Raw genomic sequence first — 13,961 nt, 5'->3', positions numbered from 1 at the left:
TCACCTATATGTTGGGACCACCCACAGGCTTGTGTTCTGAATGTGCCCCTGGATCCCATGAGCCTACCCTGGTGGGGAGGAGGCTGGGGAGGAGGAAGCAGCTGTGGGGGTCATGAGATCACCCACCTAGGTGGGAGCCATTCCTAGCGCCTGGAGAGCCAGGGACAGGCAGAGGGGCAGAGTGGCTGCAAAGAGGTTCTTTTCTTCGGGCATCACTCAACATCGCCACTCTGCTTCTCTGGTGGTTCAGGCTTCCTCCACAAGCATCCCATGTGCAGAGCTCCTCCCTCCCTCCCATCCCCTCAGGATATCTACTCACGGCAAACGCAGTCCTCTACCTGGGTCTGCTCTCAGAACGCCACGTTCCAGCACCCAGCCCTTGTCTGCAGCGGAGGACACCCTCTCAGGCTGGGTGGGCAGGGCAGGGGACAGTACCCTGCGTACACGTCTCACTCTGTCCTTCATGCTGGTTGCCGTGTTCTCTTCCCACAGAGAACGAGGCTCCCCTTCTGTCACAACTGAGCACCCGCCAGTGAGGGGCTTCCTTGGATGTGGAGACCTCTCCTCTCTTCAGATCCCCCCATGGTTTTGCGGGTCCCATCCGGCTTCTTTTCCTCTTCCCTTTCCTCCATCACTCTCTTGTCCTACCTGGCTCAGCAGGAATCTTTCTCGTCCTTTGAGGTGTCCAATTTCCTCTGCCCATGTTCTGTAGGGCTCTGTGAGAATTTTTCCACTTCAAGATGTATTCTTGATGCTTTGGTGGAGAGAGATGAACTCCACGTCTTCTGAATGCTCTGCCATCTTGAACCCTTCTATCTCGGTTTTAGGCCTAATCTAGCCAAGTGTATGCCGATTTTATGCAAATTGTAAACTATATTCCCCAAGAGTAGTAAGTAGAATAACTTATTATTTGATATCTTTCAGCTGTGTCTTCTCACGACACCCAGGGTTCGAGGTCCCAAAAGCCAGGATTAGAAGATTTACTCCCAACAGCAAAGCTAGGAATACATGAAAGATTTCACCTTAGAAATTTACATTTAACCAAAGACTGGGAATGTATGAGGGCATATAAAGAGCCCAGTGCATGTTATGATGGACACAACCAAGTTGGCTCAGTTTCCCATAAAGTAAACATTACCGCCAAAAGAAATCAAGGATGTGAATCAAATAAGGAAAAACCAATTTCAGATGACCAGTTTCAGCCATCAGCATCTGTAGATAAGTGTATATTTGTCAGCAAAGGTCTACATCATCTCTTGAAACATACATGTTCTCTGAAAGGAAATGGGGAAAATCGGGAAAGTCATCTCGTCTCTACTGCAAATACTCATTCAAACCTATACTCTGAGCATAGGTGTCTATTAAATATACATTCAAACATATCTGGAAACCAGAAACTTAAACATGAGGGGGAAAGTTCCCAATACAACCAATTTGAGGGATCCTTTAACAAGGGTTTCTTGTTCTTCAACCAACAACTCTTTTCTCCTTATTCCAAAATCTGGAATGTTGATAATAATTGGAGAGACCTTATTCAACCATCATTGTTCAATACATATGGAGGTATAATTAGTGTGGAACAACTTTCCAAGTGTAACAAAATGAGTAATTCCTTAAGCAGGAGCTCTACCCCCAATAATTACAAGAGTATACATGATGGAATGAGAAGCTCTTCATGCAATGAAACTGGCCATAATGTTGACCAAGACTCATATCTTGTGAAACAACAGGGACATCAGTTTTCAGACAATTCTAAACATCATAAGTGTAGGAATATGTTTTGTCAAAGCTCAAATCTTACTATTAATACTTATAAGAGTATGGATATTGGAGAGAAGGCTTATAATTGCTATTATTATGGTAAAGTTGTTAACCAGTCTTCAAAACTTATTCAACAGCAGATAATTCAGAGTAAGCGGAAACATTGCAAATGTCATACATGTGGAAAAGTCTTTAGTAACTCACCCAATCGAAGTAGACATAGGAAAGTTCATACAGGAAGGAAACAATTCAAATGTACAGCATGTGGCCAAACCTTTAATCAGAGGTCATATTTAACTGAACATCTGGGAATGCATGCTGGGGAGAGACCTTATAAATGTACAGCATGTGGCAAGGCTTTTAAGCGGAGTTCAGCTTTAACTGAACATCAGCGAGTCCATACTGGGGAGAGACCTTATAAATGTACAGACTGTGGCAAAACCTTTATCAATTATTTATTTCTTACTCGACATAAACGAATCCATTCTGGGGAGAGACCTTATAAATGTACAGAATGTAGCAAAGCCTTTATCTATTATTCACTTCTTACTCTACATCAATGAATCCATACTGGGGAGAGACCTTATAAATGTACAGCATGTGGCAAAGCCTTTATCCGTTATTATTTTCTTACTCGACATCAGCGAATACATACTGGGGAGAGACCTTATGAATGTACAGCATGTGGCAAGGCTTTTAAGCAGAGTTCAGATTTAACTCAACATCAGCGAATCCATACCGGAGAAAGACCTTATAAATGTACAGAATGTGGCAAAGCCTTTATCCGTTCTGATGTTCTTACTCGACATCTGCGAATCCATACTGGGGAGAGACCTTATAAATGTACAGCATGTGGCAAGGCTTTTAAGGAGATTTCAACTTTAACTCAACATCAGCAAATCCATACTGGGGAGAGGCCCTATAAATGTACAGCATGTGACAAGGCTTTTAAGAAAAGTTCAGATTTAACTCAACATCAGCGAATCCACACTAGGGAGAGACCTAAATGTACAGACTGTGGGAAAGCCTTTATCAATTATTCACTTCTTACTCAACATCACCGAATCCATACTGGGGAGAGACCTTATAAATGTACAGCATGTGGCAAAGGCTTTTCCCAGAGTTCAGGTCTTTCTCGACATCAGAGAGTTCATGCTGCAGAGAAATGTTAGAAATGTAAGGAATGCTAGTTTTCAGCTTGAAAAAGGAAAAACTTCCTAGCATGATGTGAGAAAAAAGCTGCTGACAATCCAGGAGTGATAGCCACCCACCGGAGCCAGACGTGTTCGTACCCCTGACTGCACATGGCCCTGCAGATGGAATGTGTCCTCAGAGGTACCAGCCAGACTCAAAGGAACAGGCCAAGAGCAGACTTGAGTTGTCTGCAGATTGGTTAAAACCGACTCTCCCAGGGGATTTTGTCATCTTTTCAAGTATCATCAATAGTTAACTCTGGGAAGCCTTATTTTCCCGCTTTCGAGAATGCTGGGTATAATGAAACCGGTGAAAAATTGAGTTTTGGTTTAAAGTAAGTGCTCTTTCCAGGTGAAAACTACTTTTTTGGGTTTGTTTTAAAGGTAAGAAGAGGAAGGGGAAATGTTGCTCTTTTAGTTTAATCATTACATTCGGTCTATGATGACATTTGATTATTAGACACAGCAGTGCCACTAATACATTTCTTGAGTTGTCAGAAATTGTCAACATCATTACTTTATGGCAAAGATAACTGTCTGAAGATAAATGGCTCATATTTTGGTGCAGTGTTTGATGTTCAAAACAAAATGTTACAACAGTAAACAAACATGAACTCAAAAAAAATAAAAAAGAAAAAAAAAAAGAAATGTAAGGAATGTGGCAAAGGATTTCCTCACAGCCACCACCTCACTCACAATCAGAGAATTCATACTGCAGAGAAAGCCTAGAAATGAATCAGTGACAAAAACTTTGGTCCTAAATATACAATTTTGAAAAAACGAGTGTTTTCTTCGGAAAGATACCTGAATGAAATAAAAAAAATGTAGAGTACTGTTTAATCAAACATCAAAAGTAACTTAATACCAGAGAATTCATACTAGAAAGCATGTCATTAGTACCCCTTTTGTTGAATTACTCTAAGAAGAAACACTGTAGCAAGTATTCCATAAGTAAAACACATACAAAATTGATATGTTAGTATGGATCACAAGATGAAGGGGTGGATATTTGCAGAGGTATAATTATTATTAATGTATCTTTGCTTATGTTAACGTTATTTGAGATTTTTAAGGAACCAAAACGAATGTAATTCAACTCTCAAATTACTACATGCTGTGATTTGTTTCTACTGTATATACGAACTTATGTTTTTGATGGTTGTTGCCCAGTGGTAAGAGAACCCCTTCTGTATTAAGTGAGAATCATTTACATTTATTCTCCACTGTATAAGATTTAGAACACAGTCGTGTTATATACACACTGAACCTCTGAATGGAGGTATTTGTCACTGATGTCAAACACCTCTGTGGTCACCATGATGTAAGTGTTCAGGGAATAATTCAAAGTAAGACAAAATTTGCTCTAAGTTTTCAATAATTATGTCACTTGCTCTTTAAGCATAAAAGAAGGATAGTTCATGAAAATCGAAGGTATTTTTATAACAGCAACATAGTGAAATCATGCTTATTATCTGGCAAGCTTGAAGTAAGGACACCTTCTCTTCTATCTGATGTAAGTATAGAAAACTCTTTCTGGAAAAGTCATATTAATATAATGAATGTCCATCCATGTTTACTAAATTAGCCTCCATTTTGTAAACCATATAAATCACATTCTCAGATAATTTCATCAGAGAAACAGGAAAGTTTTTAGAAGCTTGTAATGTGTATTTTGATCAAGGAACAAACAAGAATTGTAAAAGGTTTTATTCCATCTGTGTAAAATTAATGTACCTTAATTAATAAAAGTGAATGGTTTTTCAGTGTTACAATTGATGTGGAATGAATGAAGGGTTAACGCACCACCAGCATTAACCTCTCCCAACTATTTAAGGTTGCAGGAAAGGTAACGTCATGATAGACTATTTGAAGCACAGGGGATGGCATCTGTAGAAATTAGTTCCTTACTGCCATTAAACCTCTCATAACTTCATATATTTCCCACCATTTCTACGTTGTATCTCCTCTCTGATTTTTATCTACATGGACATCGTGGTGGTTCTAATAAGAAGGATCATATAGAGTACTGTTGAGGGCTCCCCTGAACTGCTCCATGCTGTTGCTGCCTCAGCGTCTGTCTGGGGATCAGGCAGCCTGCAGGTCCTTGAACTCACACCAGCCAGTCCTGTGAGCGCCTGCACTAGATGACCCCTGCCTTGGGACCAGCAGTCTTGCTGAACCCCAGGGTCTACTGCACAGGCCCCCCTTCAGTGTTACCCTCTGAGCTCACCAAAATCATGCTTGTCTTTGTTTGAATGGACCCATCCACATTTGTGGGGCCCACAGCACTTCACCCAGGGTCAGGTCCGAGCCCCAAGTACTGGAATTTTCTCTGCCTGGTTCTAGGCTTGACCTTCCTCAGGGGACCTCAAGACTTGCTGTGAGTTCTCTGAGGACCTAGAGTCATAAACTCACGTGCTGCAATTGTCCTTTGTTCTTTTAGCTAAAACTTTTCAGGGGCTCATTTAAGCAAATGTAAGTTTAACAAAGTCACAAAAAGAATAATCAACAGCCACGATGGGAAAATTCTGAACCAAGATTTATAAAATCTTTCCCTCTATCATTCTTAGCACATGTGTCTTGTAAGGCTTAAAGGAACTGTTTTCTTTTGGCTTTGTCATACTTTGAATGCAATATATAAATATCTGAAGATATATACATAATATGAGTTATATAACACGTTGATTACAAGATATAAATATCTGAAGGCATACATGTTAGAAAACCAAGAAGGAATATGTGAGTGTATGTATTTTTACACATTTAACTTAAAGAATTTAGAAATGCTAGATGAAACTGGTCATTTCAGAATTGCAGATGATTTACTACAAACTATAAAACTTGTCAATTTGTCGATTAATCTGTTTTGTCTACTTTTCATGGAATTCATTTCCTTCAATGCCAGGAGGTTATGTTTTTTAAGAACTTCCACACAGTCCTCCTTCATGACTGCATCAGTTTACATTCCCTCCAGCCATGTAGAAAGTTCCCTGATCTCCAAGCCCCTTCAGCGTTTATGATATTATTAGTGGGCTTTTTGCTCATTGTTCTGACTGGCATGCGGTGATACATCCCTGTAGCTTTGCTCTGCATTCCTTATTGTTCAGCGCTGGTGAGCATCTTTCTTTGCCTCCTGCCCATGGAAAGAGCAAGCTGCCCGCCCGGCCTCAGCAGCTGTGGGCACAGGCTCAGTCTCCCCACAGCACGTGGAGGATTCCTGGGCCAGGGCTGCGGCCCTTGTCCCCGCAGGGTCAAACGGGTTCTCCACCACCGGTGACCAGTCTGTTTAGCTTTTTTCCTTTTGAGACATATATGTATATATTTATTTATTGGAACATAATTGCTTTACAAAGTTCTGCTAGTCTGTGTTGTATGACGTCATCAATCAGCCGTGAGTATACATAAATCTTCTCCCTCTTGGCCCTCCCTCCCGTGCTCTCACTTTCACCCCTCTCCTCAGCACAGAGCACCAAGCTGAGCTCCTTGGGTAAACAGCAGCTTCCCACCAGCTTCCTATTTTCACCATCAGTTCAGTTGCTCACTCGTGTCTGACTGACCCCATGGAGTGCTGCTCGCCATGTCTCCTGTCCATCACCAACTCCTGGAGCTTGCTCAAACTCACGTCCATTGAGTCAGTGATGCCATCCAACCACCTCATCCTCTGTTGTCCCCTTTTCCTCCCCCTTTCAGTCTTTCCCAGTGTCAGGGTCTCTTCAAATCAGTCAGTTCTTCACATCAGATGGCCAAAGTATTGAATTTTCAGCTTCAACATCAGTCCTTCCAATGCATATCAGGATTGATATCCTTTAGGATGGACTGGTTGGATCTCCTTTTAGTCCATCGGACTCTCAAGAGTGTTCTCCAAAGTTTTACCCATGGTGGTGTATATATGTCAATGGTCTTTCAATTGGTCCCCCTGTTCTGCTGTGTCCACGTCTGATCTCTATATTTGTGCAAATATTGTCTTAACAGATATGTATGGAATTTAAAATATGGTATTGATGAACTTATTTACTAAGCAGGAATATAGGCGCAGAGGTAGTTCTTAAACTTTTGCATGCTAAGCTTTCAAGGCATAAAATACATTGACAATCATTCCATGCATTTTACTGTTCTAGCCATGTGTTCTGGGAAACAAACTGATTCAGAAGGATAATGCAGATAGTGGAGTGCAGTTTATTACACCGGCGGGGCCAAGGCAGAGTCTCCTCTTAGCCAAGGACCCTGAACAGTTTTTGTGAAAACTTTATATACCCTAGTGAACTTGCTCAAACCCACCTCCCCAAATTCCTTGAAACGAGTTTGGACAAGGTAAAAGAGAGATACAATCAAAGTTAACCCATGATTCTTGTGTCACAGGACTAAATAAACAGTGGATATTTATCAACAGGCCTGCGGTCATATCCAGATAAACAGAATGGAATTTACCACTTTGTTCTGTTACAGAGATAATTAGCATATTCTTTTAGGCAACAGAGTCTAAGTACAAGACTTGAGGCACTTTTATGGGGGGCGGGGTGGGATCTGATTTTCCATTGGTATGCCATTTCTACAGTCACTGGGGCGCAAAGTTCAGAGTCCACTGGGAGGGTGACCATGCATGTAGGCTAATGCTCACAGCCTGGCCTAAGACGGAGGCCAGCTCTGTCTGTTTCTTCCTTCATTACTAAGTGAAAGAAGACCATTTGAGAATGCTACAAAAAGTAGGATTTCTACAATATGACTTTTGGTGTCGGTAAATGTTCATATGTGTGCTCAGTTGTGTCTGAGTATCTGTGATCCCAGGGGCTGTAGCCTGCCAGGCTCACCTCTGTCCAAAGATTTCCCAGGAAAGGATACTGGAGTGGGTTGCCATCTCTTCCTCCAGGGGATCTTCCTGATCCAAGGATTGAACCCACATCACTTGGATGTCCTGCATCGGCAGGCAGATTCCTTACCACTCAGTCACCTGGGAATCTAGTAAGAAATATAGAAGAGATTAAAAAGGGCATGATTCCCATGGATTTCAAAGGAGGGACTATGAACACCTAAGTCTAGAGAACTTTCTGGAACATGAAATAATTTGTGTTAAACTGTCATGATGGACACATGTTATTAAACATTTATCTAGAGGTATGGACTGCACATTCCTAAAAGAGGAACACTGGGGGTAAACTAGAGACTTTATCTATTTACTGCCCATGTAGATTCATCAGTGGTAATGTTATAACCATGCTTTCCCGGAAACAAACTCACTCAGAAGGACAATGCAGATAGTGGAGTTCAGTTTATTACACCAGCTGGCCCAAGGCAGAGTCTCCTCTTAGCCAAGGCCCTGACGAGCATTTGTGAAAATCTTTTATACCCCATGTGAACGTGTCCAAACCCACCACCCCAACCTCTTGATGCTTACAAAGGAAAGGTAAATACAATCACTATAACCCCGTCATTCACGTGTTGTGTGTTCGAACAGTTAAAAATCCATAAGCCCGCGGTTACATTCCAACCAGTTAATAACCGATAAGCCTGTGTCTACATTCTGATAGATAGTGTTCGGAGGCAAGGGTGATTAGTGTCTGTTTTCTCTTAGGTGATGAGTAACCTGGATATGATCTTCAAGGTTCCCCTGTCTGGAGGGTGTCTTATCCTTCCATTGTCGTTCCCACAGGCACTAAGCAGAGAGTTCAGAGACCACTGGAGCGGTGGCCGAGCATGATCAGCACAGACAGGCCTGAGATGGAGTCCAGGCCCTATGGATTCCTTCTTCACTAACAAATGCTCACTCTGGTGGGGAAAGCTAAGTAGGGTGATTTTCCCCATGTGGGAACAAGAGGTATATGGGAAATGTCTATACTTTATTCTCAATTCTGCTGTGAAACTAAATCTTCTACAAAGTTGGTACTGGTGAATGCAGATTGAATATTTTTTTAGAATACATAATATGAGAAAGATGAATATACCTCTATCTTTAATTTTTCCTTGCTCATTGTACTTTAAAGATGTGGGAAAATAGAACTCTCTGAATGGAGCAGACAACGAACTGTTGCAGTTGATTCATAAAACCTCGAAAAACACACAGGAAGTAGAGCAACAACATTCTCAGGTGTTAATTCATGTGTGATGTAACTTATGATAACACCCATCATTACCTCCTTGGTTGGTCATCAGAGAGGATTTAGGGCACCGTTTTCAGAGGCATTTGGCTCCGCCCATACGCACTGTGAACCTAGCGTGTCCTACTCAGTTGAGTTCAGTTCAGTGGCTCAGTCGCCCTGGACTGCAGCACGCCAGGCCTCCTGCTGCCCCTGGTTTTTTTTTCCATAAAGCGGGGATGGAAATGCCTCCAGGCTCCTGGTCTCTGAAGTTGGAGGTGTCACGCCTGCAGAGAGGTGGTCACAAAGCAAATCATTTTGTGAAAAGCTGTGTCCCCAGGCTGCAGAGGGGGGTGAAAAAACTAAGGACAGGGGAGATCTTTGGGAAGAATTCTGCAAGTAAAGCCTGGCAGGAAACCAAGACCCCCAGGTGATTCCCACCACTCACTCACCTCTTCCCTCCCAGCCCCCAAGGGTACAGGCAGGCTGTGGACCACCACACCCATCCTAGAGAGAGCCTCTCCCCAGGGAATCAGGTTGACCTTCTTTGTTTCTAGAAGTTCCCTCCCTAAACCTTCCCTGCCTGAGGTCTCAGGTGTGAGGTTTCTCCTCAGGGCTCTGAATGCGGGTCTTCCTCTTGCATTTTTTTCACAAACCTCATAGGCTGGGTCAGGTAGCCCAGAAGCAGGGTCCATTGTCTCTCGTGAACTGTTCTCTGTAACTCGAAAAGTAAGGAGAAGAACTAGCTCGGACAATCTGCAAATAGTGTAGAGCACCAGGATGTGATTAGCATTATCAGGTTAGTCTTGATTCCCCACTAAAGACTGGGAACACAGAAAGTCGAAAAGCAGCTCAGAAAAGGGTGGGCGAAACAGGAAAACTTTTTCTTCTCTTTCACTGCAGCAGTACCAGGTTAAACAGCTGCATGGATGCCTTTGAAGGTATTTTCTCAAGATGCAGATGTGAGTTTGCGACGTAACATCCCCAAAGAAGACGCAGAGCAGGAGGAAGAAGAGGAGGAAATGGCAGCTTCTCAGGTACATGTCCTGTCCCGGGCCTGGGGCTGTGTCTGCTTTTCTTCCTGAAATGCCTGGACTGAGAACCTGCAAACCTTTAGTTCTCTGCTTCTAAGTTTTCTGCCTGGGTGTTTGTTATCAACTTCTTTATTTTTTCCTTTTCTTCTTCTCATAGTGAAGCCTGGCTCTTTAGACCACTTCTCCCTTGTGTCCCAGAATCTTGTCTCCCTTGTCTGTAACCTGGCTTTCTACGGAGCATGATGAATTCTCAGCATGAATTAGCGACTTTCAACTGGTGAATATATTGCCTTTGTGAGAGAGAAACACGGAGAGGCACTGGTATCCGAGATTCCCACTGGGATGTGGTTCGGTGTTGGGATCTTAGGGAACTAGGGGAAATGCCATGATGAGTTTCCATGGGGATGCAATTTCAGCTCTTTAGGAGTTACAAAATGCCCTTATATATTGAATAAACTCAGTGATCCAGAATTTTTCAGAAAATGCTCAGAAATAAAAAGAAAACTAGGCGATATTGTCCTCTGTAATGCTCAGACTTACTAGTTAAACACATTGTTAGGTAGTTAGAATAGGGAAAAAGAGTCCAAAATGGCGGTGGCTAAAAGACCTGGAAGGGAAAGCCCGCGAAAATAAAACAAAAGAAGGTCAGAGGACTGGAGTGAGATAATCAGGTAAAACAAACAACGCGCCTGCCTAGGCCCGATTTGCATAAGACAGACCCAGGGGCAGAGAAACAGATAAAAACAGGAGCCAAACTCCTCTTTCTTCTTTCTCTGTCTCCCCCGCGCGTTGGGGCGATATTTTCTTCGTGTCTTTGGATCGACCTGTCCTCACAACTCGAAGATGAATTTTCTGGGTATTATCTAAATAAATAGAGCTGTAACACTGATTTATTTAAGAGCTATAACATGATCTGTCCTCCGAGAGCCTTGACCCGCCAAGGGGCTTTAATGTCCGTCACTCGAAATTTTCGTTGTGACGAGACAAAGAACCGAGGAACATACACTCGCATGACAACATTGTTAGGATACAAAACAGAAGAAGTTTATATGAAATGAATTTTGCATAAACTGATATTTTTTATGTTAGGTTCAAGTTATAATTTCCTTGTTTTTTCCGAAATGCCCAGGTTCTGATAGTGCATCTTCCATGTGATCCATTTACAACATGACAGATGATGTCCACTGGCTCTGGTGATTTCTCTGAGATTATCAGACTATAAAGTTCACTTTTTTCCCCCTCTGTCTTTAGACAAAGCTGTGGAAAAATGGAATGAGGAACATGTGAAAACCCTCACACTTAATGGAGAAACTCCACCTCTTCTTGGTTTCTCTTTGCTTTGGAAAATGAACACTCACTGTGTTGATGATAGATACTGGGTTTTGGGAGTGGGAGTTTTCATCACTCAAGCCCAAGTGTGATGTTTCCAGTACACTCCACGCTCATATCACAGAGAAAGTCTGACTCACATTTTTGCATTTTTTAATCAAAATATTTGCAACAATTCTATTGGTGCTAGTCTGTTTTCACCTGTGTTTAATATCTAAGATACAGCTCAACAAAATGATCCAGTTTTTCAAGACATTAAAATTTCAGAACCAAGAACCTTAATTTATCTCATACCATTGTATATGTTTGCACCTTTGTGTATTTAAAATATACAAAGAATATCATCCACAAGTAGATGTATATATTTTAACCCATTGAAAATAATCTCGATTTTATTGACATGAATATGAATGACTGAACTGAACTGAACATGAACTGACTTTATTGACATGAATATCGATGTTATTGACATGAATATGAATGAACTCAGCTGAACTGAACTGAACTGAACATGAATCAGTTCAGTTCAGTCGCTCATTCGTGTCTGACTCTTTGTGACCCCATGAACCGCAGCACTCCAGGTCTCCCTGTCCATCACCAACTCCTGGAGTTTACCCAAATTCATGTCCATTGAGTCAGGGATGCCATCTAACCATCTCATCCTCTGTCGTCCCCTTCTCCTCCTGCCTTCAATCTTTCCCAACATCAGGGTCTTTTCACATGAGTCAGTTTTTCGCATCAGATGGCCAAAATATTGGAGTTTCAGCTTGAACATCAGTCCTTCCAATGAACATCCAAACTGATTTCCTTTAGGATGGACTGATTGCATCTCCTTGCAGGCCAAGGGACTCTCAATAGTCTTCTACAACACCACAGTTCAAAAGCATCAATTCTTCTGTGCTCAGCTTTCTTTATAGTCCAACTCTCTCATCCATACATGACTACTGGAAAATCCATAGCCTTGACTAGACGGACCTGTGTGGACAGAGTAATGTTTCTTCTTTTTAATATGCTGTCTAGGTTGGTCATAACTTTCCTTCCAAGGAGTAAGCATCTTTTAATTTCGTGGCTGCTGTCACCATCTGCCGTGATTTTGGAGCCCCCAAAATAAAGTCAGCCACTGTTTCCACTCTTTCCCCATCTATTTACCATGAAGTGATGGGACTGGATGTCGTGATCTTAGTTTTCTGAATGCTAGCTTCTCCTTAATACTCTTTGTAAGTATATAGTCTCATTTTAATATATGTCTGTATGTATCAAAATGTTTATCTTTTTCTTGTTTTGGTATTCTCCCCAGTTATATAAAGTTCTTTTTAAAAAATACACGTATTTATGTTTAGCTGAGTTGTGTCTTGGTTGTACTCTGCAGAATCTTGGAGCCATGTGGGAGACTTTGTTGCAGCAGGCACACTTTACCTGTGGCGTGTGGGATCTAGTTCTCTACCAAGGGACTGAACCCGGCCCCCTGACTTGGGAGCTAAGACTACCAGGGAAGACCCTAGGAAAACTCCTATACACTTTCTTTAGTGTTGTCTCTGTGTATTTGTGTTTTACCAGTTAAATTTTAGTTCACATAAGCTGAAGAAAATTCAAGATGCCATTTAAAGACGCCATTAATGCAAATATTGTCAAAATATTTGCAAAACGGTGGAACAACAATGTAGTTGATTTTATATTATTTATGTGGTGCATTCAAGACCCTGTAAAACTTTTAGAAAGACATATAGTATATACTAAATAGTTGAAAGGATTATTGCTGCTTGGGTACTATTCTATCAGACCTGTCAATTTTGTAAAACACTTAAAATGCAAAGTTAAGTATAAATTCTTACCTTAGTGGTCAACCTCTTTGATATTCAGAACCGTCATTCATGTGCCAGAATTTTCAACATTACTAGTTAAAATAAGCTTGTTAAAAATGCGGCACATTGGCCCCACTCCAGAACTCTTAGATCAGAGCATGCTTTTAAAAAATATTTCCTGTTTCCTTGATAGGGGGCTTCCCTGGTGGCTCAGATGGTGAAGAATCTGCCTGCAATGTGGGAGACCGGGTCCGATCCCTTGGTGGGGAAGATATCCCTGGAGATGGAAATGGCAACTCATTCCAGTATTCCTGCCTGAAAAATCCCATGGACAGAGAAGCCTGGCATGCTACAGTCTATGGGGTCGGAAAGAATCAGACATGACTGAGTGACTAACATGCTTTCCTTGATAGACAGTTTATCCTGTGTCACACGAGTACAACTCTCAAAAATAGATAAGTCAGTGTTGATGCGATTGTTTTATAATTTCTCTTCCAGATCAGAATAGTTTTTATAGTGCTCTGTGGGTCATATCTCATTCTCATTTTCTGGGGTTAGAAATACAGTGGAAAATACGGCAGTATAAAATTTATATTCCTGTGTAACACCAAACATTCTCCTAAATCAGAACCATTTCTCTTACTGGTTTCATCTTGGTTCACATTAGGAAGTCTTCCCAGGTCCACATGGCTCATGTCCTTTGTATTTCAGGGGCTGCTGACATTCTAGGATGTTACCATAGATTTCACGCAAGAGGAGTGGGAATGCCTC

The 13,961-nt window shown here is 41.7% G+C and overlaps 2 pseudogenes; one reads left to right on the top strand and one right to left on the bottom strand.

Annotated features, from left to right (window-relative positions):
• The first annotated feature begins 1,820 nt into the window (after nt 1-1,820).
• LOC136157581 (zinc finger protein 724-like) overlaps nt 1,821-13,961 on the top strand; it is a 322,253-nt pseudogene continuing 310,112 nt past the window's right edge.
• Nucleotides 2,879-13,961, bottom strand: part of LOC136157574 (zinc finger protein 678-like) — a 322,340-nt pseudogene continuing 311,257 nt past the window's right edge.

The sequence above is a fragment of the Muntiacus reevesi genome, chromosome 2 (assembly GCF_963930625.1).
Source record: "Muntiacus reevesi chromosome 2, mMunRee1.1, whole genome shotgun sequence".
Taxonomy (NCBI): domain Eukaryota; kingdom Metazoa; phylum Chordata; class Mammalia; order Artiodactyla; family Cervidae; genus Muntiacus; species Muntiacus reevesi.
This window is presented reverse-complemented; position numbering and strand designations above follow the sequence as displayed.